This window comes from Ovis canadensis, chromosome 9 (assembly GCF_042477335.2).
Source record: "Ovis canadensis isolate MfBH-ARS-UI-01 breed Bighorn chromosome 9, ARS-UI_OviCan_v2, whole genome shotgun sequence".
Classification (NCBI taxonomy): Eukaryota; Metazoa; Chordata; class Mammalia; order Artiodactyla; family Bovidae; genus Ovis; species Ovis canadensis.
Window position 1 is genome coordinate 82,769,434 of NC_091253.1, and position 26,629 is coordinate 82,796,062.

The window sequence follows — 26,629 nt, forward strand, 5'->3', positions numbered from 1 at the left end:
CCAGTCTATCCTAAAGGAAATCAGTCCTGAATGTTCATTGGAAGGACTGATGCTGAAGCTGAAACTCCAATAAACTGGCCACCTGATGCAAAGAACCAACTCATTGGAAAAGACCCTGATGCTGGGAAAGATTGAAGGCGGGAGGAGAAGGAGACGACAGAGGATGAGATGGTTGGATGGCATCACCGACATAATGGACATGAGTTTGAATAAACTCCGGGAGTTGATGATGGACAGGGAAGCCTGGCATGCTGCAGTCCATGGGGTCGCAAAGAGTCAGACACGGCTGAGCGACTGAACTGAACTGAATATTCCATTGTATATATTTACCACAGCTTCCTTATCCATTCATCTGTTGATGGACGTCTTGGGTCACCACCACTCTTTTTAAGGTTCTTACACTTTGGATAAGATAAATGTTAGGTTTAGCATTTAAAAGCCCTGATGAGGGTTTTTTCTGTTAGTCATATATCTTCTTATGTGTTAAATAGAGAGGATTCCACCATCTACTTCTACAACCTGGGCTGAAGGGTAGAAATTCTTTTGAATTGGTGGTCAGGGGAAAGCCCTCTATAAAAAGATGGCATTTGTACCAAGAACTGAAGGAGGTGAGAGGGTAAGCTGGACAGCTATCTGGAGGAGAGGCATCCTGGGCAGAAGGAACAGAAAATACAAAGGCACTGAGGCAGGGAGGACCTTCCTGGTTTGAGGAGCAGTAAGAAGACCAGTCTGGCAGGAGCAGAGGTCACGAACAAGAGGACTGAGGGAGCAAGATCAGACAGAGACCAGACTGAGTAGGGTCTTGAAGGCATCGGGGAAATTTTACCCTGAATGAGCTGGGAAGTGAGTTAAGCATTGTAATGAGAACAATTGTTCTTCTCTCAGAAAAATAAAAACCACTCTAATATTTCAGCAGGAAAAGATGTATGCATGGAAACTTGTGTTTACAAAATCATTGGCAGGGCTGGAGTAATGAAGTTCAGAGAGGGCTGCTGCCAATGAGTTCTTAGGTTCATGTCTAATTTTCAGAGTCATTCAGAAGTTATGGGAATTGAAGGAACAGCTGAAAAACTATCAGCATAGAAACAAGTGATGCTTAGGACAAATAAGTACAGAAATGGAGTAGAGAAGACACAAAACTTCTAAATTTTATCTCATTCTTGCTGTATGAATTTTTAGAAGGTAATTAATAAGAAGTACTTATATTTATTTCTAGTTCTATTATAGTTTTCTCCTTCCAATAGTTTTTGGGTAATACTAGACATTTCTATATACAAAATAATTAACTTTGCCAACTTTCTTTAAACTATTAATTTCTCTGGTTCCCACTCCCTCAAGTTCCTGATCTCTACCATTTAACTTTCTGCTTTGTTGTGTTCAACTACTTTAGATAGCTTATATAACTGAAATCACGCAGTATTTGTCCTTCTGTGACCAGCTTATTTTATTCAGCTTAATATCCCCCATTTTTATCCATGCTGCTGGATAATGCAAGATTTTCTTCTACTTTAAGGTTGAGTTATAGTGCATTGTATCATACACCATATTTTCTTTATCCATTCACTTATCTATAGGTATTTGTTTCCTTATCTTGGTTACTGTGAATAATGCTACAATAAACGGGAATGAAGATATCTCTTTCAGATACTGACTTCAATTCTTTTGGATATATACATAAAAGTGGGATTGTTAGATCATATGGTAGTTTTATTTTTAATTTTTTGAGATACCTCTATACTGCTTTCCAAAATGACTGCACCATTTTATAATCTCACCAACAACGTTATAAGACTTCCAATTTCTCCACAACCTCAGTAATACTTGTTAAATACTATTTTTTTAAGATAATAACCACTCTTACAGGAGTGAAGTGATATCTCATTGTGGTTTTAATTTTTATTTTCCTGATGATTAGTGATCTTGAGCACTTTTTCATACCTGTTGGCCATCTGTGCACCTTCTTTGAAGAAATGTCTATTCATGTCCTTGCCATTTTCTAATTGAGTTAAAAGTAACTTTTTAAAATCTCACGGATAGAACTGATAGCTTGTGGAATCATAAAAATATAGTAAGTATAGCACATCTGAGTACAACCAAAGTTTTTGACAAACTCTCTTCTTACTCTTTATGGAAATATGAAAAAAATATTCATGGAATGAAGTGATAAGCATGGTTATATAGCTTCCAAAAATATGCTAATAAGTCTAAAACAAATAGATCTTTTTATACATGATGTGAAAATATAGATGACCTGTTTACCAAAATTGCAGAGGACATGAAACAGAACCCGAATTATACCAGTGCCATAACCAACATCTAAAGAGAATCGTGTAGGTTAAAATGAAGGACTGAAACTAGAAAGCAACAGCAGCAGCAACACATGCATAATATTTAAACATTCTAAATAACAAGGTTTTCATTTTGAATATGAAAAGTTTCCTTCAGAGAAGCAGTGATAAAAAATAATGAATTTCAAATAGGGATTAGACGTTATACACTCATGAACACTAGGGAAGAAGCCTGATTCTGAGCTCACTGAAGGTCATCAGAGTAGCTAATCAGAAAGAAAAACTCTAAGTGAAGAGAGAAGAGTGGGAACAAATTGGAACTTGCACCTGTTTCTCAATGTCATGGGTGATCTGCCAGAAGTTGGCTCCCTTCTCCCTGAAGCTGTACATTCACCTGGGGCAGAACTAGGTGAAATGGAAAGAGGCGATTGCTCAGTGAGGGCTGGAGGAGTAGACAGAGCCAAGGGTGTGAAGCTCACAAAGTGAGTTTACAAGTCCACACCAATGTGCATGAGGTGCAGCGGCTCCAACACCCTCAGGAGCCTCAAAGCATGAAGGCTGATGTTCACTGTGCCTTCCAAGTGCCACACACTTTCCTTAAGGGGGCCATACAGTTAAGGGAATTCTGGAAACAGTAGTTCCAGCGTAGCTCATTTGAACTGCACAAACTCATCACAGTCTAACCCTTTTTCATTCAGAAGTGCTTTTTTATCTAGATGTTAACAAAAAAAAAACCCTCTTTTAACCTTCTTAACATCTAACTTCCCTGTGGCTCAGGTGGTAAAATCATCTGCCTACAATGCTGGAGACCTGGGTTCAATCCCTGGGTTGGGAAGATCTCCTGGAGAAGGCAATGGAACCCCACTCCAGTACTCTTGCCTGGAAAATCCCATGGACAGAGGAGCCTGGTAGGCTACAGTCCGTGAGGTCACAAGAGTCGAACACAACTGACTGACTTCACTTTCACTTTTAACATCTAAATAAATAGCAAAATTGTGCTTACACCTGACATGACTCAACTTTCCCTCATACAAGTGAAACATGAAAATTCTCTCAACAAAAAATGATAGAAAAATGTCTCCTCATCCATTTTGGGGTGATGTCCTTTCCACCGCTAGCTGAATGCCCCACTTGAATATCCTATAACTTAATACTGAGATTATTAACATGATTCATGTTAAATGATGGGAGGATAAGAGAAGGTAAAGAATTAATTAACATATAGCCTGATATATTCATCTCAATATGAGGAAATAATATTCAAAAACTGTCTACACATTCTTCCCAATTATACTCTGAAAATGTATTAGAAATGGATCCTGTTTACATTATAAATTGCAATACTTATTTGAATTATAATTATTTGTTTATGAATCTCTTTCTCCACAAGATTGTGAGCTTCTCCTCGAAAGAAACTATGGATGGTTTATGTGTATAATTAGCACAATGTCTGATATGTGTTCAGTATGTATCCGATGAACCCTGCATTTCTATAATTGTATTATTCATTTCTCAGTGAATAAAACACTACTGACATAGGGCTTTTAGTTCTTTGATTACCAGAATAAGACAGAAAAATTGGGTGATAAAGACCAGGGTAGAAATCTGAGGAGAGAGCCATCCAGCTGCCCAGGCTTCATGCTTTATAAGTGGAATAGACCATGGATCCAACCTTCAACAAAACATCTATTTTAAAAGACAATGGAATACAGGTTTTAAAAAAAACAACCAAAAGCACTAGGAATTAGAATACTCAAGTTCTAGTCTCAGCTCCAAATTTAGCTCACTAAATCACCTTAAAAATTTTACTTAGTCCCTTTTGGTAAAGAATCTGCTTACAATGTGTGAGATCTGGGTTCAAACCCTGGGTCAGGAAGATCCCCTGGAGAAAGAAATGGCTACTTACTCCAGTAATCTTGCCTGGAGAATCCCATAGATAGAGGAGCCTGGTGGGCTACAGTCCATGGGGTTGCAAAGAGTTGAACACGACTGGGAGACCAACACTTACTTTCTTTCCTTCTTTCTTTCTTGTCTTCAGTTCCATCTAAGTAATGAGAAATTGATACATACAGTCTTTTAGATCTTTTCCAAATTTAATTATATTATATATACTAAGGTCTTTTTTTTTCCACTTTCCTATTCTGAAATTTTTTTGCTACTAGAATTCTCTTTCAAATTAAACCAAAACACTCAGGCTCTGATTACCAGAAGTCATTGATCTTTACTTGGGTTAGAATGAATGCTTTGATTAGAATATCAGATTCTCTACCTATCAATTTGGAAGTAAAAAGATATAGTAAGCTTGAAATATTATTTTTCAAAGTAGAATGACTGAATTGAATCTACATAGATCCCCACATATCCCATGTCAAGTCTGAATAGACCGAGTCTGACTGCACACATAAGAACTATGAAGGTGTAGGGACCATGGTTGCAACAGGCAGACCCTAGGCGACTAGGAAACATCTTAAAACCATAAAGAGGAAAGCAGATCCTTGTGAAGTTCTCCAGCAAGACCTCTAGCCCTAGATTTTCTGAAATTATATGCAAATAGGTGACAGAAAGTTTAGGGACAACAAGATACTAGCCAGGAAGTGTTATCAAAAGATAGTGCCAGGAGGAGTCACTACCGTGGAGACCCTATTAGGTATCAGGTTTTATTCTGACCTTTACAGGGATCATATCCCATAATCTCTTCAGCATCTCAATTTTAAGTTGAAATTGTGATTCTTTCTATAAATGAGGAAATAAAAGCTGAATAACTCATTTGGTACAGGGACACCATTTTTACCAATCACTGACAAAGAAGAAAATAATTTTTCAACTGATTTAAAATTCACTGGAATGAAGATTGAAATAGCAAGTCTTGGTAGAAAATCCCTAAACACCTCTTTTTCCCAGAGTACTAGCTCACTCCCTGCGACAGCCTCCCTAGGATGGAATTTTCTTCTGTTGATCACTAGATTGTCTCCTAAGAGATTTGACAACATAGCAATTTGATTTTAGCTTTAAAGGTATTATTTAATTTTAATAACTATTTCAAAATATTTATTTATTTCATTAATTTGGCTGTACCAAGTCTTAGTTGTATCTTGTGGGATCTAGTTCTTTGACAAGGGATCAAACCCAAGCCCCCCTGCATTGGGAGTGTGGAGTCTTAGCCACTGGACCACCAGGAAAGTCCCCTAAAGGCTTTATTTAAAATGAAAGATGTGATTGTCACTTAGCATAATTTTTAGGGATAAATAGATTATTTTTCCTGAAAATGGTATGATGGTTAACTTTTGTCTGCTGCTGCTGGACACCAGTAATTTTTTGACCTGACTAGACTTCACACTGTTGCTGCCTGGCCATTACCATGAAGTATAGGTATTTGCATGTGTGTGTGTACCTGTGTGCATATGACTGTGTTATGTGTAAGAAATACAATCATGACTATGGGATCATGTTCATTTTATAAATTAAAGTTTACTTAAATTTATACTTATACGCTCTGAGTCTCTTCTTCTGTACAAATAAATGTCCATTCATTTAGAAAGGAAAGAATCTAGTCTAACAGTACCTCTGGAGCTAGGTAGCATTTCATTTGACTAATGCAAAGCATCTTTAAACACATAAATCTACATAAAAGTTACATTCAATTTAGAAACACTTTCTGCTTTTGAGTTTTTAGTATCCCATCCATTGCAAAACGGAATAATACCGAGACAGGTAATAAAAAGCATACAATGGATAAAAAGGACAAAGTGTGTTCTCAACAAAGTAGGCTATGAAGTTGTTAAGACCTAAACAGAAGACAAAACAAAAAAGACATAAGAGAAATAATAAAGAAACAAAAAGAAGCCTTCAAAAGTGTTGATCAGGTAGGGATAGCATGATGGAATAGGAAAAGAAAAAAAAAAATAAACAAACAGAATAAAACCAAAATTTAGTCCAGAATGAAGTCTTCCACAAGGAAAAAGGGAGCTTAAGGACTTAGTTCCAGAATTTTGAAGGCCTGGCCCAGTCAGATGGCTGGAGGGATAGAATGTACCCCAGATGCCTATATTCTGAAACTTTCTGATGAGCGGAGCAATGTAAAGTACCACACATTTCAAATCACCAGTGTTAAAAACTTCTGCCTCATGAGAGCTGTTCACAAATATGTCCTCTAACAGGAAAAAAACTCACCATGAATCTTTCTTGCAGGCAGTGCACATTTTAATGAATGCTAACATGTTTGCAAACATAATGAAAATAGTATTTCCCACAGAGCAGTGTGAGATTATTTGAATAAAATATCTGCCTTTGGACATGAGACTCTGCCGATGATCGCGGTAGGATCTGTGCTTTATTGGGGGATTAGAAGCCACAGTGAGGTATGGACATGTGCTTTATGAGGACTGGCTGTGGAAACCTCTCACCCGCTGACATCTGCCCAGATTGCTACTGGTTTTAAATCTCTGCCTCTGAATTTTAGGAGCTGAAACTTTGGCACTGCTCAAGAGCCGTGTCTCTAAATGAGAAAGTCTCAGGAGGAGATGAAATTCAATACCAGAATTTCAAATATTTTATCATTGCAGAACAGAAACTGATTAAAAAAAGGAATACAATGAAAATGGCTGGATCACAGGACCCCAGCAAACTGAAAAATGGTGGCATTTTAAGATAACAGAAGTACTACACCCGTGGGAAGAGTGAACACATGTCTCCTAGGCATTTGCTCTGATGGGAAGATACTTTCTTCATTTTCAGGAAGCAGGTTCTAGATTCCATGGCTCTTTAATGCTGTATGAGACTGTATTTTTACTCAAGGAACACAGAAATCTAGACATATTTATTTCTGCTAAAAACTGCTTCAGATGACAGCCCACATCCCAGTGGCCAACCACACCTAAAGGGCAAATCAGGCTGCAAAGTATAGTTTGGTGTGTGCTTAGAGAGGTTGTTGAGCCCAGTACACAGTCCTTGAGACACGCAATTAATTTGAAACAGATTATTTGTATATTTAGAAGAAACTTGATCTATAGTACATGGAAATTATTGACAAATAACAGTAAACAAACCTGATGATAGATATCAGACTTTTAGATTTTTAATCTAATCCTTTGATTCTCCAAAATTAGAATAAATTGAAGTACAATGACATTGTGCAATGCTATGTACTCATTCAGGGCCAAAAGCTTATTATCCACTATATCCTAATATGCCCATCTTGTTATCTACTATATCCTGACAATACCTCCTCTGATAAATGTGCATGTTCAAGAAATAGTTATTGTATAAATACAAGAAACCTCCACTTTAGACCTAAAACAAGAGGGGTGTACTCTCATTACTTTGAGGTCAAGAAAAATTTTTTTCTGGGAAACCGAGAGCTACTTCTTTGACTTGAGGGAAGCTTAATCCTGGCTTCCATGTTTTCTGTATGTTACAGGCCCCTCCATTTCTGAGAAACAAAGGCTAGTCTCATGAGCTGAGTCCAGTAGTCTTCAATCCATCACCTTAAACAAGGACAGGTAGCTAGAGCATGGGTTCTGGAGCTAGACTTCAGAATCCACATCTGACTTTATCAATTTCTATCATGTGAGCTGACTCAATATTGTTAGCTTCACTCTGGTTCAATTTCTCCATCTGTAAATTTGGAATACTAGAACCCTCTGCGTATTATTTCCGGAAGAACTAAAATAATGAATTAATAGATGTAAAAGCATTTACAAGAGACCCTATCCAACAGTAAGGATTTAACAGATATTTGCTGTAAGTGATGGCATGGACACGCTTTTACAGAGTCTGGAGTTGACCTATGGTCAGCGTTGCCCCATCCTCAGTTTCCAATATTCACAAATATCTTTGTCAGATTTGCCATGTTTTCAGAATTATGGCTGCATTTAAAGTAAGCATTCCTCTTTATCCATTTGACATCCACAGTTGTAGGAATAAAAACTAAACTTGGGAGAGCACTTACTATTGTCCACATAATTTATATACATGTCCTTACTGGTATTTTAGGAAAGTTTAAGTATTTGCTACAGGCATCACAGCAAATATTAGAGCTTAACTGGAAAATAGAGACTCTCGGACTAGAATCTGTGCATTTTTCAGGGGTTCAGTTCAGTTCAGTTCAGTCGCTCAGTCAGGTCCGACTCTTTGTGACCCCATGAATCGCAGCACACCAGGCCTCCCTGGTTGGGCATCATGATTTTCTCCAGATTCTTGGAACAGACAGAAACAGCTTGTTATCTTCTGCATCTTCCACAGCACCACCCAATGCACAAAAGCGTAGAGCAGAATCTCTGAGAATAGATGTATACACAGGTGGGTGAGTGGATGGGCTGTAACTTGATATATGAACGATGGCGTGACATTCACCCTCCCAAATTCAAACGCCAGGAAATTTTATCACAACAAATTCAGTTTAGAAGCCTCTGAGTGCTTTATACTGTGATTGACTCAAGAGCACAAATGGAGTGAGTAGCATTAACAAGGAGGAGTCTATCCTAAAACAATTTGGAATGTTTTCACTTTCTTCAACTCCCTGTTGGTGAAGCAGGCGCTTGATTGCTTAGCACACCTATCTGTTGAATATTCACACTGATGGAAGGGGTAGCGATGCAGAAAACACATAACATCAGATAATCCAAAAGTCATTTATATTTGGCATAGGAATGTTTTGCATAATAATTTTGCAGCTGATTGATCCTCTTGGGTTTGTTTGTGCTGATATTAAGGCAGTTTTCATTCTGAGAAAATACCGACAAGAAATATTGGGGTGTATGGCTAAATAGAAACATAAGAAAACTGTTCATTTATTTATTCATTCACTCATCAGACCCTGGATGACAGTTAAGTTATGCCAGGCACTGTATTAGGTACTAAGAATAAAAAGAGAAATGAGGTGTTTATAGCAGGAACATAAATAAATATAAATAAGAGCTAGCCATATGTCATTTTAGTCCTCTGAATACATGTGTTATTGTGCTCCAGGCTCATCTTTCAATATACAAATACATTTATCCTATGAGAAACTAAAGTTGGCTTAGACGTAGGTATTTTAAAACTCAGGTTATAGTATTTCTTCTGATGAAAAATTAATAATAGCAAACATATATAATACTACCACATTCTAGGACTGTTATAAATGCTTTGCATATACTAATTGTTTGACAAAAATACCCACAAAAGGGACTATTTTATCACCCCCATTTTACAGATGAGAAAACTGAAGCTCAGAAGATAACAGCTAAAGCAACAAAGTCTGTAAGTGGCAGATCTGGGATTGAATCTAGGCAGCCTGGCTCCACACCCTGCATTCTTACTTATACTCTGTTGCCCTCTTCAATCAGAATGCCAAATGGAGTGAGACCTAAAGAATATTAATGATTCTTGCAGAAAAAAATTAAATCTGTACCTGCACCCCTAAAAGATTAAGTTTTGGACTTCCTGGTGGTACAATGGATAGGAATCCACCTACCAGTGCAGAGGACACGGGTCCAGTGCCTGGTCTGGGAAGATTCCACATGGAGCAACAAACGTCCATGCACCACAACTGCTGAACCCACACGTCAAAGCCTGTGAGTCACAACCACTGAAGCCCGTGTACCTACAAGACAGACCATCGCAGTGAGAATCCCCCCACCGCAGCGTGGCCCCTTCTCACCACAACTAGAGAAAGCGCATGCTGCACTGAAGACTCAGCACAGCCCAAAATAAACAAATAAATAAGTTTCATTCATTGGAAAACTGCAAAGATTATGAATGTCAGAAGATATTGTAAATAGATTTTGAAGAAAAATAGCAACCTGCTAAAAGAAGAAATTTGCAAAATATATCACACTGACATAGTTGCCTAATGGGAAAGTACAAAAATGGTACAAAGAAGTCACAGAAGAAATCCAAATGGTCATTAAATCTTTAAAATGATGTTCACACGAATAGTTATCAAGTTTCACTTCCATGAAACTTGGAAGTGAAAAAAAAGAAAAACAAATAGGCAAAAATCTAAAATTTCAACCCCACCATACATTGACTTGAATGTGGAAAAACAAGAACTCTCACTCACTGATGTTCAAAGCAGAAATAGACAGCATGCTTTGGAGAGCAATTTGGCAGGATCTACTAAAAGTATACATCCTGTTAGCTCCTCATTTCTACTAACCGTGAGAGGAAATCTCACCTGAAAGAATCTCTTTTGAATATGAAACAATATTCATTGCAACATCGTTTTTAAATATGACAAATTGGAAAGAACTTTAACACCCAGCACGAGGGAAAGGAATAAATTAAAGGAGACATTTTCTCAACATGGGGTACTAACACAGTAATAAAATTATAAACTCAACCATTTATTTCCGCATCTAGATGCTCTCTGATGGTCTAAGGTTAGGATTTGGGGCTCTCAACATCTATACAGCTCAAGACTACAATATTGAATGGAAACAATGCAAAAAGTTTAATACTGTGCATGCTCATTTGGAAAACCAAGAAAAAACAGTACACATGGATACAAACACATTTTTAGAAAAATATTAAGCAAGAGCTGGAAGGACACATATCAAATTCATGACTATCATTGAGACTGGATACAGGCCCAGGTAAATGGAAGTGAAAGATCAAAGGAAGCTTCAACTTTGCTTTAGTTTTTCCATAAAAAACACTCACAGTGATACAAAGAAATTTTAAAAAAATAATCAGTCTGGAGTGGCAAAATTCTGGTGATTAACCTGTATACTTTGTATGTTTTATGCTGTTGTAAGATAAATAATGAAGACAAGGACATCCTCTTGGGTGATGTTTTTGTTTAAATTTGAATGTGAACTAATTTTCATCTACTACCTGGCACATATTACTTTCTGCTTTTGATGATAATGATTTGTATGTGTGCCTTACTTCTTGTATTTGTCCAAGCTCTTTAAAGGTATAATTCAGATTAGTGTCAGCTTTAAAGTTCCTCTAATTCACACACATGCACACACACCCATTCCCATTCCCACATTTGCCCATGTGCTCATTGTTGCTGTTGTTTTTTTCAGTCACTAAGTCACATCCAACTCTTTAGTGACCCCCATGTACTATATGTAGTCTGCCAGGTTCCTCTGTCCATGGGATTTCCCAGGAAAGAATACTGGAATGTGTTGCCATATCCTTCTCCAGGAGATCTTCCTGACCCAGGGATCAAACCAGGGTCTCCTGCATTGCAGTCAGATTCTTTATCACTGAGCCACCAGGGAAGCCCTTATGTGCTCATATATGTACACAAAATCCAACAGTCTCTCTCAGTTTATTGTGAGTAGTGTACTTTCATATGAAATGAATAATGAGTTTGGTTAAACTATTATTTCTTTGGATGACGCGATTTAGAAATTTATTCTGCTACCCCAAAGCCAATTTTGGTAGAGATGGAGCAACAGGTAGCTAATCAAATCCTGTCTCACTCTTAAATCATTGACTCAGGGGTTTTAAAATGTTTTTAGCAGTCATTATTTTTTCAAATGGCATCTTGCTTTGAAGTATAAACAAATGAAACATAATAGGAGATCTTCTCTGGTTGAACCAGGAAAGCGCTTCCATACCATTCACAAACACATCCATCCCACAGTTCTGGAAAAAGTTCCAGAAAATCTTTTTAATGCAACAAAGCAGTGTGTAAAACATTGCTGTATTTACAGTGAAATAGCATCATGTTCCAATGCACTGCTAGCAACTGGCTGGTGTAAGGAGTGTTGGTATTTTCCTGTGTCTTTTGCTGCTCTGTGCATTAACGTGGCCTTCCTTTCAGCCCCACCCTATCTCTCCTTTGAAACCATTGTCTCCTTGACATGAAAAATGTACTTCAGAAAGCCTAATGGCTAATTACATCAAAGGGAAGAAAGTCCAAACCTCAAACAAGGAATGATTAACTGCATACGCTTTAACGGAAGCTATCACACCCTCGAAACGACTCCTCTTCTTTAATAAAAATGTTTCCAGTAATTTATTTTCTGACAAAGTTTGTGTTCTCTGCCCAGGAGTGACTCCTGTTTTGTTCACTCCACGGTTGTACCCTATCTAGGGCTGGCCTTGACCATGGGCAAAGCAGGCAGCCACCTACATAATATGATTTATGCAAATACAGCACATTGAGGGAATAGATACCAGGCTTCATGGGAGAGGAAATCCTGCCTCCTTCAGTGATGTTTTCCAGGTTGTGTTCCATGACATCTTAGTGGGTTTGCGTGAAATGCAAAAAACAACAGCAAGGGAGATTGTCCTATGATGAAATAACAATGAGAAATGCTAGATTAAGCAAAACTAACAGGTTTAATTATCAATGGAGATTATAGTACTCTGTTTTCTTAAAACAGACACCAGGATATATCACTTACACATGTGTTTTCCTTCTAAAAGTTCCTTGAGGGTTAAGACTACATCTGTGATAGTCAACACCATATCCCCAGAACTTAGCATGGTGCTGATATAACGGGCACTCATTAATGTTTCTGAGTCAATTAGTAAATCACTAGCCACCATTGTTATGAATCATATTTTGCACCAACACAATGACTTGAGTGCCTACATAAGCTGTATCTCTACACTGTCTCAAAAGAGTCCCAAAGAGATGCAAGATAAGAATAAAAATCTACATCCCACACATTAGGAAGATGGGATCAAAGGAGCATGAAAGATGAGAAAAAGGAAAGAAACTATAATTTTTGCAGCCCTGCTCTGCTTCTCTACTACTATAGGTGAATCTACTGTATGGCAGCTATATGCCAAGTTCTTGATATAGATATTCTCATCATATCCTCATAGCAGCCCTACAAAGTGCCTGTTACAGAGGAGGAAACTCAGGTTTTGAGGTCAAATAATTCACCCAAAGACACACAGGGAGGCAACGAGAGCATTAGGGACCATCCCTGTGTCTTCTGATCCTTGACCTAGTTTAACTGGACTCTTCCTTACTAAATGGACATCATGCAATGAGTATTGTGAGTAAAAGAAAGCAATCTTTGCTGAGACGATCTTGTCTAAAATACCATACGTCTAAATTTAAACTTAGAGCAACCTTGTAAGGTATCTACTTTTCGTGTGCTCTTTATAAAGCTAAGGAAACCAAAGCAGAGAGGGGTTGATTAATTTGGCAGGGATGACACAGATAGTAAGTGCTGGGACCGGGAAAAGGATCATGTTACTCTTCTTCACACTAAATTTAATTAGTGCTTGAATTCAAGGGACTCTGATATAGATAATCTCTTTTTTCCTAAAATCAGCCCTGTGAGGTTAGGCAAGTAGGCATTATTATCCCCACATTAAAGAGGAAGAATTTGGGGCTCCGTCCAAGCCAAGATCACATTGCTAACAGCGAGAAGAACCAGAGGAGATCCAAGTCTCCAGCCTCTTAGTTCAGTCTTTTTTTCTATTTCACATTCTTTTTCCCTCAGAACAAACTACTGGACAAGACTCATGACTGAGGCCACATACTCTGTCCCAAGTCTCTGTACTCAGGGCAGTAGTCAGAGGAACCTCTCTGTGTGACCTGGGGTATGTTACTTAGCACCCTCTCGTAATCTCCCCTGTTCTCCTGCCCCAAAAGGCAATCCCTTTGGGGGAAATCTGTCAGGTTATAGTGTTCCCTGGTGGCTCAGATGGCAAAGAATCTGCCTGCAATGTGGGAGACCCAAGTTCAATCCCTGGGCTGGAAAGATTCCCCAGGGAAGGGAATGGCTACCCACTCCAGTATTCTTGCCCGGAGAATTCCAGGGATAGAGGAGCCTAATGAGATACAGTCTATGGGGTCACAAGGAGTCAGACACAACTGAGTGACTAATCCTTTCACGGTGTTGAGAAACCAAGGAAACACAGCATTTGGGGAAGGAGCCTGTGATCAACCATATCAACTTTTGTTAATAAGTCAGAAGACAAAATTTGAATAATGTTCATATCAACCTATAACAAACACCTACCAATCTTATTCACTCTACACCCACCCTCATATCTATTGCAAAAGCAAATATCTGGCATATTTTTGCAGAATCCTTGGGAAGGGCCTTAGAAAAGAGGAAGAATATTCACAACAAACTTCTGACATCCCTGAGCTCCTAATCTTGTTCCTTCCTTTTGGGGTTAACCTTACTGGTGGAAATGTTGTCCTAATGAAGTCAGCATGTATCTTTTCTTCTTCCATAGAAGAGTAAGATTCCCCACCAGTCTGAAACTGAATCCTAGAAATTTGCCTGCTGATCATGTAAGATTTTCTGGGTGAAATCATGAAAAGTGGTGCCCAGTATACAGCAAGTGCTTAATAAGTGCTAGCTGAGTAAGTGTCTTTAACAGCTTGAGTAGTCAAGGTTCTAACATTTTCTCATTTCAAAATATTTTTGTGTGTCCAGAGGAGGTTATAAATAACCTCAAGGCCCATGTGCACTTGTGTTCACACACATTTATGCCACGTATGACAGTTGGCAACGCGGAACGGTTACTGACTCAGACGATTGAGTTATGAATGATACAGCCCAGAGGAAACCTGAAAGAACACGGTTTTAAATGCAAGGTCTGAGTGCTGATTGACACACTTTGTACGATAGTAAAATCTGGCAGGTGCATTAACTTGCATTCCTCTGATCTGTACACATCCACACTTGTCTTCTTAGGGTACTTGGTAATAAGCTTCTTTAAAGATCCCTGAGTAAGCACTGAAGATAATATCTGGAGTATGTAGCACTCAGTCCTTTTAGAATGGCTTTTTCCTGCTCCTTTCGTTTTCTTAAGAAAATGTCAGTTTAATCATTTCCTAATGTTTTGATAATGTGTTTCTTTACATAGCTGTAGAGCACTCACTTCAGTGTTTTAAACGCATAAATGTAGATGTAAAAGTGCCAGTTAAATGAGATTACTTTTTCCTAATGAAATAACCAAAGAGGAGTTTAAAGTTTCCTAAACTTACGTGACATTTTCAGAGCAAATAATAAAGTCCTAGCCTTCCAGTGGGTCTCTTATTTGATAGATTAACATTTCAATATTGTATCTTGCTGGAATATAGCCAATGATTGGAAAATAGGGAATTCATTTATGTGAGGCGATCTGTCATGTCTTAGGTGGGCTTGCCTCCAGGTGAGTGGGGACTTCAGCAACATGGGATGCTAAAAGGAGGACATGGGACCAGATAGGAGGGAAGCTATTATCATGGACCCTGCTGTGGGATTGACCTCCACAGGACACTAGCACACTCAGTTTGTGGAGGCAAGTGCCAGTATAAGACATTTAACCCGCTAAGTGAAGAACAAATGTAAGAAGCCACATGGCAGAAAGACCCACAATGAGAGGAGACTGTGTTTCTGTTCAGTCTGCCATGAACATCCGTCACAGTTGGGAGCCAACTCCTCCCCTTGGAGACAGAAGCCCAGAAGATTGTGTTTCTGTTCAGTCTGCCATGAACATCCATCACAGTTGGGAGCCAATTCCTCCCCTTGGAGACAGAAGCCCAGTCCCTTGCAGGCTGGATTAGGGTAGGAGTAGAGGTAGGAGTCGGAGAAGGCAATGGTACCCCACTCCAGTACTCTTGCCTGGGAAATCCTATGGACGAAGGAGCCTGGTGGGCTGCAGTCCATGGGGTCGCTAAGAGTCAGACACAACTGAGCAACTTCACTTTCACTTTTCACTTTTCACTTTCATGCACTGGAGAAGGAAATGGCAACCCACTCCAGTGTTCTTGCCTGGAGAATCCCAGGGATGGGGGAGCCTGGTGGGCTGCCGGCTCTGGGGTCGCACAGAGTTGCACATGACTGAAGTGACTTAGCAGCAGCAGCAGGGGAAGGAGCAGAGAAAAAAGGGCAAGCTACTTCCACAAGGCTCAGTATGGTAAGCAGAGCAGAGCAGCAGAAGCCTAGCAGGTCAGCATGAAAAATGATGGGGTCATGGTCCAGACCTCAGTCAAGAGAGATGATCCAGCAAAAGTAAGGGAAAGAGCCAATTTCTTGGTTAAGCAAGTTGAAGTTCAGGGTAGGGCCTTGAAAGTTTATCAACTTTAAACCCAATCTGTTACCTATCTGAGTTAAAATTCCACTGCTGGGGTCAGCGGAAGCTCTGGGTAATTAGAAATCACCCCAACACTTTAGATGTAGAGATTCAGTTCAGTTCAGTCACTCAGTCGTGTCTGATTCTTTGTGACCCCATGGACTGCAGCACACCAGGCTTTCCTGTCCATCACCAACTCCCAGAGCTTGCTCAAACTCATGTTCATCGAGCTGGTGATGCCATTCAACCATCTCATCCTCTGCATCCCCTTCTCCTCCTGCCTTCAATCTTTCCCAGCATCAGGGTCTTTTACAATGAGTCGGTTCTTGATATCAAGTGACCAAAGTATTGGAGTTTCAGCTTCAGCATCAGTCCTTCCAATGAATATTCAGGACTGATTTCCTTCAGAATTGACTGGTTTGAACTCTGCAGTCCAAGGGACTCTCAAGAGTCTTCTTCTCCAACACCACAGTTGAAAAGCATCAATTCTTTGGTGCTCAGCTTTCTTTATAGTCGAACACTCACATCCATACATGACTACTGGAAAAACCATAGCTTTGGTTAGAGAGACTTTTCTTGGCAAAGTAACGTCTCTGCTTTTTAATATGCTGTCTAGGTTGGCCATAGCTTTTCTTCCAAGGAGCAAGCATAGAGATAGTATCAGTGAAACTTATCCTTGCCTCCAACAAATCTAAGCCAAAATATTAAAAAATTCTCCCAGTGTTGGTAGGATACAGCTTGGCAATGGAACAGGGCAAAGCCTGCTGTGGTAAATAGACAGGTACCAGGGAGGACAGGTACTCATGTCCTCCTGTATTTTTATGTGAGCTCCAGAAATCCCCTAAAAGAGCATCTTTGCCACTAAGATGAGAGAGATGGATTAACACAGTGTCTTCCATATTGCTGATTGCTTAACCATATTAAAATAGTTAAGTCATAGTACTTTATAATACTCCTGTAATACTTTGAGACAGTACAATTCAGTTTCTTTCGGTGACGGACCTTTAAGAAAATCTCATTTAGTGTCTTCCTTGTAAGTAACGATAACCAATGACACAACTAACACTGTCTCGTGAACCATAGACATATAGGTGTGTGGCCATTTACTCTGGGTCTGAATTTCAGAAAGGACAGTGGAAATTTTTGCTCTTCAAATTGGCCTTTGGAATGCTCATGCTTTTAGATTTCAAGGAACGCCTCAGAACTCCTCGTTGATAAACGTAATATAAGCACAGCTAAGTTTTTCTACCCTCTTCCCAAATTTAAACAGCCAATTAAGCCTTAACTTTCATCTAATCATCTCTCTCTGAGTCAGGAATGAAAGACTAGATTCCCAGTACTTACCAGTCATGTAGATGGCCATGTCCTAGAGAATGTTGTTTTCGTTTACCTTCTGTCTTGATTGGTTTTCTAAAAGTATCTCTTCTGAAAGATGCCGCCCTGCATTGGAATATAGCGCTTGGTAACAATGACTGGTTGAGCTGCCCGTGGGCGTTTTTTTTCCGCATCCTCTCTGGGATAGATATTCTCTGAGGTCAGAGGGCCAAGGAGAGGAAGGTTTGGGGTTTTTTGCCTTGACTTCTATGGTATGTAGATCTGGTTGCCAGTGGCTGCCTTCCTGCAGAGTTTCCGCCAAACTGCCTAGTCTTCTATCCAGTTCTTCTTGGTTCTACTCACAGCTCTTCCTTTTGCTCCATCCCTAAGGGGTGGGAGAACTCCTGGTCATTGCTAACCCTAGAGTGCTTCCTGTTTGATTTCCCCTGACCTTGCTTACACCTTTGAAAATCGTCCCTTCATTAACGTCTTGGTAATCACCTTCTGAGTGTACCATCTGTTTCCTGCAGGTCCCTGAATGATACCGCCTCTCTTCTGTGTATGTATTTCGTGGTTCCCCAATGCAGGAAACACAGGACGTGCTGATGAATCAACATCAGAAAAAGGAGATGCGGCACCTTCCCGGGTCTCCTAAAAGGACTGCAAGGCGGTTGGTTACAACTGAGGGTTAAAATGGAACCCACGGATTATCTGTGGGTTTCAATTATTGTTGCTACCCTCATTCTATCTAGCACAGAAAATTGGGAATTGGCTATGTCAAGACTAAGTTGACACACGTCACAGAGGCTATACAGCAGTCTACCTGCTCATTAAGAGTTTTTCACTATGTCCCACTGATCTTCCACTTCTCGCAATGCTTTTGATGTGGGTTTAATTCTCATTTCTGACAGAAAGAAAGGGTCTCACACATGCAGTCCCCAAAGTAATCTTCACATGACTGTCAAAAATGCAGCTATGTGTCCCCAGGCTTAAAGTGCCAGCTCCAAGAAAGGTCAAGAATTCTTCCCAGCAACATCTACAACATGGCCAGCATATACATTACTGAAGATCTTCAGTTTGTCTGGCACGTTCCTTCAATCTCAAGTTTATTTGGATGTCAGATTTCCAGAGGCCCAATTTGTGCTGAGCACATTCTGAAAACACAGTTCTTATTTCCTTTCTAAAAACCACACATCCACCTACTATGGAGACAATGATGGACCAAATTTAAACCCAAGAAATGGAGTGAACCATTCACCCTAATAAAAGGCAGATTTTTTTCAGTAATTTTCACATGTAATTCTTAGAGATTACATCCTCAATAGTTTATGATTTGATGTAAAAAGCAAGATGAAGAAATAAAATCTTTTAACAATAAATCACAAGTCTTTCCTCATTAATTATCAAGCAAATAAAATGGTTCTCCATAGATTGAATAGTTTTATAAACTTTGGGTTAAAAAATCATGTCACCAGTCTATGTCCAATGCAGGATACAGGATGCTTGGGGCTGGTGCACAGGGATGACCCAGAGAGATGTTACGGGAAGGGAGGTGGAAGGGGGGTTCATGTTTGGGAACGCATGTACACCTGTGGTGGATTCATGTCAATGTATGGCAAAACCAATACAGTATTGTAAAGTAAAATAAAGTAAAAATAAAATTTTTTTAAAAAATTAAAATTAAAAAAAATCATGTAAATAATGTATTCATACTACATCTTAAAAGTAATAAAATTTCAATATTCAATTGCTTTAACTGGAGTCTCTTTGAAATTCAGAATTTCCCTAGAAGTGACACTTGTAGATAGCATTAACATCACCAATTAATTTTCCCTGATGACACTTCTGTGAGATGAGTAACTATTTTTCCTGATTTAGAGAAGGTTGGTAACTTGGCCAAATTGTGTTTGGAGGTTTCACTGGAAGCTCCACAGTTTGTATTGCTATGGTCATGTTCAATTCATAATTCATTTTCATCCTCTCCTTCTCTTTTAAACTGCTGGACTTGAGATTAAGGCAAGTTGTGTCATTCATTTGGCCCTAAAATGAGCTGGAATTGCATAGGACCAGCTTCTTCAAGTGTGGGCTTTAGGGGTCACCATACATGGCTCAGTTCCTAGCTATGCAGCTACTTATGCAACAAGTTATACAGCTAATTATTTGTTGCTTTACAGTCTCACACACAAGAACACACACAACACACACATCCCACTGGACACTTACGACTAGAATCACATTTAGAGCTCCAGAATTTGTTGCCTTTGTGTAAAATATACTAACATGTACTAAAGAGGTGTTGGCAGCCATGACTGTTATTATTACAGCTATTCTTCGTGAATTTTGTGCACAGTTAATCAACTGCTTCCAAGCAGGACGATGCTGTTGAATTACACTACTGGATGCTGAGATTCTCACTCCAAAACCATGTCAGGGAAAAGAGCCCCACAGTTTATCCTTTCTATGAAAGATATTACTACTTTTATAACTTATTACTACTTATTATAACATTTTGTGGAGGAGGTTTGCAAAACATAAGTAGTCACCGTATCATGTAAGGCAGTGACCAAAAAGCTGGGTCACAGCTCCAACTTTGTCAATACACACCCTTTTAACCTTGAACAAATCAATAAAATATTTGGGGGCTCAGTTTTCTCCCCTGTTAACAGAGGCTAGACTTAAATGAGTTCTGAGTTCACATTATGATTAGTTAAATTTTATTATTTTTTTTAGCATTATGATTCAACTCTTGATATCTACAGCAGAGCAATTAAACCCCAGGGCTTCAGGGTCTCTGCCAGAGCGTAAATTCTCACTCTGCCTCTTACTCTCTGAACATGGATGAATTACTTACTTCCTAAGGTCTAAGTTCTTCATGAATATAAAGGAGAGTCAGTGGCTTACTGGAGCTAACTTGGGACACAACAGCACTTCACAACCTCATTTTCAGTGGCCTCATCCTCAGTGGCCTCATCCTGGCAGCTGAAATCAGCCATGATGGGAAAATTTACACCACAGAAAGGCAATTGGCAAAAGCCACAGACAGAAGTTCCTGTTCTTCCGGTTTTGGACATTTACCAGCATAGCACTGGATATAATGAGTATTTACTTAATAATGTTTTATTTGGGTTTACATCAAATAACCCATGCAAATACTAAATAAACACAACACTACTCAGTATCTGTATCATACTTTCCATAAGTATTTATTTTACTATAGGCTATTTTTAAGGTTATAGGAAAATGTGATATGATTCTCACATATCTGGTTGATGCTAAAAACAAGTCTAAGGCTCTATTAAAATTCACATGAGCCTGACTTTTGCTCAGTTACTGAGTTCCCAAACAAGAAAAGGAGTTGCACATCTAATTCTGTAAATACAGGTCTTATGTTAAGCACTATCCCCAATAGACATGTTTTTCTCTCTAAAACTTGAACAGGGAGTTTTCCTCTTTGATTTACTAGAATCTGCATAAACCTGGTAGTAGCTCAATGGTATTTTTTTTCTAATATGGAAAAAGGTGAAAATTATTTCACAGTCAACCCTGGTTGTCCTCTAGAGTTCTCTGTCTCAATCCATCTTGTTCTAGATTGCTCTTGCTCCCTCCCCTCTCATCCCAGTCAACTTTACCTCCAAAATATCTCTCCATTCTGTTTGCCTTCTTCATCTCTCCTCCCCGCTTCTCATCCGGGCCATGGTGGCTGCTCCAAGGACCACTGAAAAGTTTCCTCCTCTCCCCTTTGTTCTTCCAGAATGCCCATCTGCCCATGTCTCTCTCCTGTGTGGAACCCAGCAGGGCCTTCCTGCTGCTTCTGGGATGGAAGCATGACCTCTCCCTGGTCCACAGGCCCCCACTCAGGCAGAGCCCGCTCACTCCTCAGCCTTCCACTGAGAGCTGGGCTTCAACCACAGAGGCCTTCTTTCTGGTCCTCGAATGGGCCAAGTTTTCTTTATCTTCAATGCTCTTCTTTCCCAAACTGCCTCCCTTTTCACTTTATTCCTGAGACCGCACTCAAGTCAGCATCATTTCATCTAGTAATCCCTTGGTGTCCAAGGCTTCTTCTTTGCACCTGCCTATCAAAAGATGTTCCAATGCCTCAGAGCACATATCTGCTTATGATTTTACATCCATTCCTTTTATTATTTACTGAACATTCATTTCTCCCTCTCACCAGGCCATGAATCCCACCAACTAAATTTATTCAATCATCATATCTTCAGTGACAAATACACCAGATGGCATATATTTGGTTGCATGAGAAAAACAAATTATCATAAACTGTGGTACATTCAAACAGTGGAATATTATTCAGCACTAAAAAGAAATGAGTTAACAAGCCATGAAAAGCCATGGAAGCAACTTGAACGCATATTACTGAGTAAAAGAGGCTGATCTGAAAAGGCTACATCCTAGATAGCCAACTATATGCCATTCCAACTATATGACATTTTGGAAAACACAATATGGAGGCAATTAAAAGATCAGTTGTTTTCAGGGGAGGGAGGAATGAATAGGTAAAACGTGGAGGATTTTCAGGCAGTTAAACTATTTCGTATGATCCTATAATGCATTATACATTTGTCAAAACCCTTAGAACATATGATGCAAAGTAAACTATGGATTTTAGTTGATAATGACCTGTCAACATAGGCGCATCAGTTGTAACAAACGGACCACTCTGGGAAGGTGTCGATAATGAGGGAGGCTCTGTACGTGTGGGGTGGGGGGACAGGAACATGTGGGGAACTTCTGTACTTTCTACTCTATTTTGCTGTCAACCTCTATGATTCTAAAATGTTAGTCTATTAAAAAGACAAATGGGGAATTCCCTGGTAGTCCAGTGGTTCAAACTCTGCACTTTCAGTGAAGGGGGCATGGGTTCAATCCTTGGTCCTGAAAATAAGATCCCACACTCTGCATGGCATGGCCAAAAGATGCAAGAAAGAAAAAGAAAAAAATTTTTAAAAGACAAATGAGCAAATGAGGGCATGAATGGATGAATGAGTGAATAAATTAATAGATCTCAGCCAGGTCTCTCTTTCCAGTGTTTCCCATGACACTTAAGGTAAAATCTAAACTCTTTTTCCACCATTAAGAGGGCTTCATGTGATCCGCAGTCTGCCATCATTTTCCTCCTGCTCACTAAACTCCTGGGACCCTGACCCCATTTATGGTTTTCATCACACCAATTCTGGCTTTACTTGCTCTAAGAAGAGTCTTCCTCTAGACGTCATATGGCTGCCGTCTTCCACTTTTCAGGTAATAAAATTAATTTGAAGATCTCAACCTACGAAATGGAGGCCATCTCAGTGGCCCAGACAAATCACAAATCTCAACATAAGCCAACCTGCACTTACAGGAAATGCCTCACTGTCGAGGAAACTGAACACCAATCGCAACCCTTTAAATTGCTTTAGCTAGCTTACCTCACTCTTGAAAACAGGGCTTGCTCGACTTATAAAGACATCCCCCACCTCCTGGCCAATCAGGCCCTATTTTCACATTGCCTCTTCTAATGCTCTATAAAACTCACTCTTGCCCAAAATCCCTCCAGAAAGTGTCCACTGCTCATGAAGAACTGTAGTCCTTCCAATCAACTGACTATTTTCCTTTGAATAAAGTATGTCAAATTCACAACTAAATTATTTTTAGTTTTGTTATTTGACATAGGTGTTGAGCTTCAAGAAGTCTTCCCTGACCATCAGATCCTAAATACCCACCAGTCCCCCGATTACCTAATTTAAAACAGCTCCCTTCCACCCTGCTTTATTTTATTTATAGCACTGAACTCTGAGAAATCTGTGAAATTTTAATTATGTATTTCTTTTCTTACTATCTTACCTATTAGACAGTAAACTCCAGAAAAGCAGGGTCTTTATTTGTCTCCTTCACTGTGGTATACCCCGTATCCAGGCAGGTAGTAGGTACTCAATAAACATTTGTTTAATGAATAAATAAATGCACTTTGCTGCTTTGTATTCTCTTGCACTGTTTCCTTTATTTCTTTATTCTTTCCCCCTTTCCTTGCAAAACTTAAATCTTCATAATGTCCACATTTATCTCTAATATTGGTTTATTAAACTCAATCTTTTGTTGAAGGCTTTGCACCATCTAAGGTTTTTTTTTTTTAAACAAACCAGTTTTTTATTAAGAAAAAATAATCCTTATAACAGATGTTTAAAAGCATGTTTAAGATATTTTTTCTGTATAAGTTTCACAAATGCCTAAAAATATTTTATTTATAAAATAGTTTAATCTAAGATAGGACAGGAGTACTTGGTTTCACTCAGCTGTAAGTAGGAGTTGTGCCCCAAATATAACTTTTTGTTAATATAATCTGAAGCATACAAAGTAATGTAATTGGTTATTTTTTCTTACTTATGTAATTTTAATTTTAGCCATGAAATTAAAAGATGCTTTCTCCTTGGAAGGAAAATTATGATAAACCTAAACAACATATTAAAAAGCAGAGACATTACTTTGTCGACAAAGCTCTGTATATTTAAAGCTACGGTTTCTCCAGTAGTCATATACGGATATGAGAGTTGGACCATAAAGAAAGCTGAGTGCCAAAGAATTGGTGTTTTCAAACTGTGGTCCTGGAGAAGACTCTTGAGAATCCCTTGGCCTGCAAGAAGATCAAACCAGTCAATCCTAAAGAAAATCAACCATGAATATTCACGGGAAGGACTGATGCTAAGGCTGAAGCTCCAATACTTTGGCCATCTGATGGGAAGAGTAGACTCATTGGAAAAGACCCTGATGCTGGGGAAGATTGAAGGCAAAAGGAGAAGAGGGCAGCAAAGGATGAGATGGCTCAATAGCACCATCAACTCAGTGGACTTGAATCTGAGCAAACTCCGGGAGATAATGAAGGCATGCTGCAGTCCCGGGTCACACAGTCAGACATGACTAAGTGACTGAACAAATGTTATTGGAAAAAGTTGATGTGGCCCTAGCATGTATTAGACATTAAGATAGAAAAACAAAGCAATTTCTACCCATGTGGGATCTATAGTCTGAGGAAGGGATTTCTATGCTAAATTTTTCTTCATAAATAAAATAGCAATTTTTCTTCTTTATCTCTTCCATTTACATTTGTTTATATCCATATCTTCATACAAGTTTCCACAAATCAAGACACAACTGGACTTAGACATTTTTTTTCAATGTAGCTTGACCTCCTCTCTTTTTACTCTTCAAGACAATCACATGATCTCAGGAATTTGGTTTCTTTACACACAAAATTGGAGAATTATTAGTCTTCCTGTCAATTCAAGAATACTCAAAATATAGTAACACGCTAAGAACATATAGAACAGTAAAATGACAGTAAGATTTATAATGCTGAGACATTCTTTGTTTTCTGGCACAAGTTTCTCTGGAGTTGCTTTTTAATCCAAACAATCCACTGATGTTATTGCAAACTTTTCCTATTTCCATTTGCTGATAAACTTTGGTAGCAATTGTTCATTTGCTCATCTGTTCCATCGTTGCCCAATTCTGGGGCACATACCATGCACAGAAATTCTAAGTTAGCGCACGCAAAACATCATGGTCTTAAATGAGTGTATCTCCTATCCATAAATATATAATCCCAAAAAGGCTGAGTGTTTTCATTTAAACAGATCTTTAAGTAAACACTCCCTTACGACTTTAGTCCTTGAATAGGCTAAGTTAGGCTGTAATGAAATGCAAATAACTATGTTAATGCAAACACTAAAGCTACAAATTCAGACATAAAAAAGTCAAGAAATGCAAAACTTAAGGTTCTCCTAGAAACATTAACTCACTCAAATTGTACATATAGAATATTTCCAATTATACAGAAGACAGCAAAATGCGATCCCTTAATGTACTATATGTACAACCCAGGTAAGTTAATGCCATTATGAGAACGTTAAATTTTACAATCCCTGACTTTGTTTCAAAAGTTACTGCCTGAATATTGCATCATTCCAATCCTCATAACACCACCTTACTAAAATGGAAAGAAGACAGAAGAGGAACAAGTGTCATTGCATTTTCTATCAATAGAGGATTCTAAATTTAGGCAACACTCAGTTAATAGATGAAAAAAAAATTTTTTTGGAACTTTCTGAAGTTTTCAATTGAAAATTTTCCACTTTGTTTGGATTAACTAAATGGCATATTGAGAAATTATTCCAGACCATAGATTTGTAAAAATGTATAACAAATATGTGTGAAGTTGTATTTGCTCTTATTTATGTGTAATATGTAATGGAGAAGGAACTCCTGTGCTCTTGCCTAGAGAATCCCGTGGACAGAGGAGCGTGGAGAGCTGCCGTCTATGGGGTCGCACAGAGTCGGACAGGACTGAAGCGACTTAGCACAGCAGCAGCAGCAGCATGTGTAATATGTAAACTAGTCAAAGAAAACATTTTTCAGCCAAAAAAAGAGAACTTTTATAAAATATAGATTTGGGAGGGAATTTTTCAAATAATTTTTTAAATAAAATTCAATTACTTTTTCCCCTCATCTAGAACTGTGGCCATTTTTAGTATAATTTCCTTCAGGACTTCCTAATTTTGGAGGAAAGCAGAATGTTTAGTTTAAATATCTTTGAAAGCTGAAAATAATGTACCGCTGGTCTTCTGTATCCACAGCTTCTGCAGCAAGGATTCAGCAACCAAAAATATGCAGAAAAAAATTCTAGAAATTCCATAAAACAGAACTTTAATTTGCCACACACTGGCAATTATTTATGTAATATTTACATTGTGTTGAAAGTGAAAGTGTTAGTTGCCTAGTTGTGTTTGACTCTTTGCAACCCCATGGACTGTAGCCCACCAGGTTCCTCTATCCAAGGAAGTCTCCAGGCAAGAATACTGAAGTGGGTTGCCATTCTCTTCTCCAAAGGATCTTCCAAAACCAGGGACTGAACTCAGGTCTCCCCACATTGCAGGCAGATTTTTTTACCGTCTGAGCCACCAGTGAAGCATTAGGTATTGTAGGTAATCTAGAGATGAAAAAGTATAGGATGTATGTAGGTTATGTGCCAATAAAACACCATTTTTAATAAGGAATTTGAGACT

General features: G+C 38.8%; 1 long non-coding RNA gene across 1 annotated transcript in view; it reads right to left on the reverse strand.

Moving 5' to 3' along the window:
- LOC138445906 (uncharacterized) overlaps positions 1-26,629 on the reverse strand; it is a 41,885-nt gene that overhangs the window by 8,652 nt on the left and 6,604 nt on the right. The window contains exon 2 of the long non-coding RNA XR_011259039.1: positions 4,195-4,332. This is a non-coding gene — a long non-coding RNA (uncharacterized lncRNA). The remainder of the gene's footprint in view (positions 1-4,194; positions 4,333-26,629) is intronic.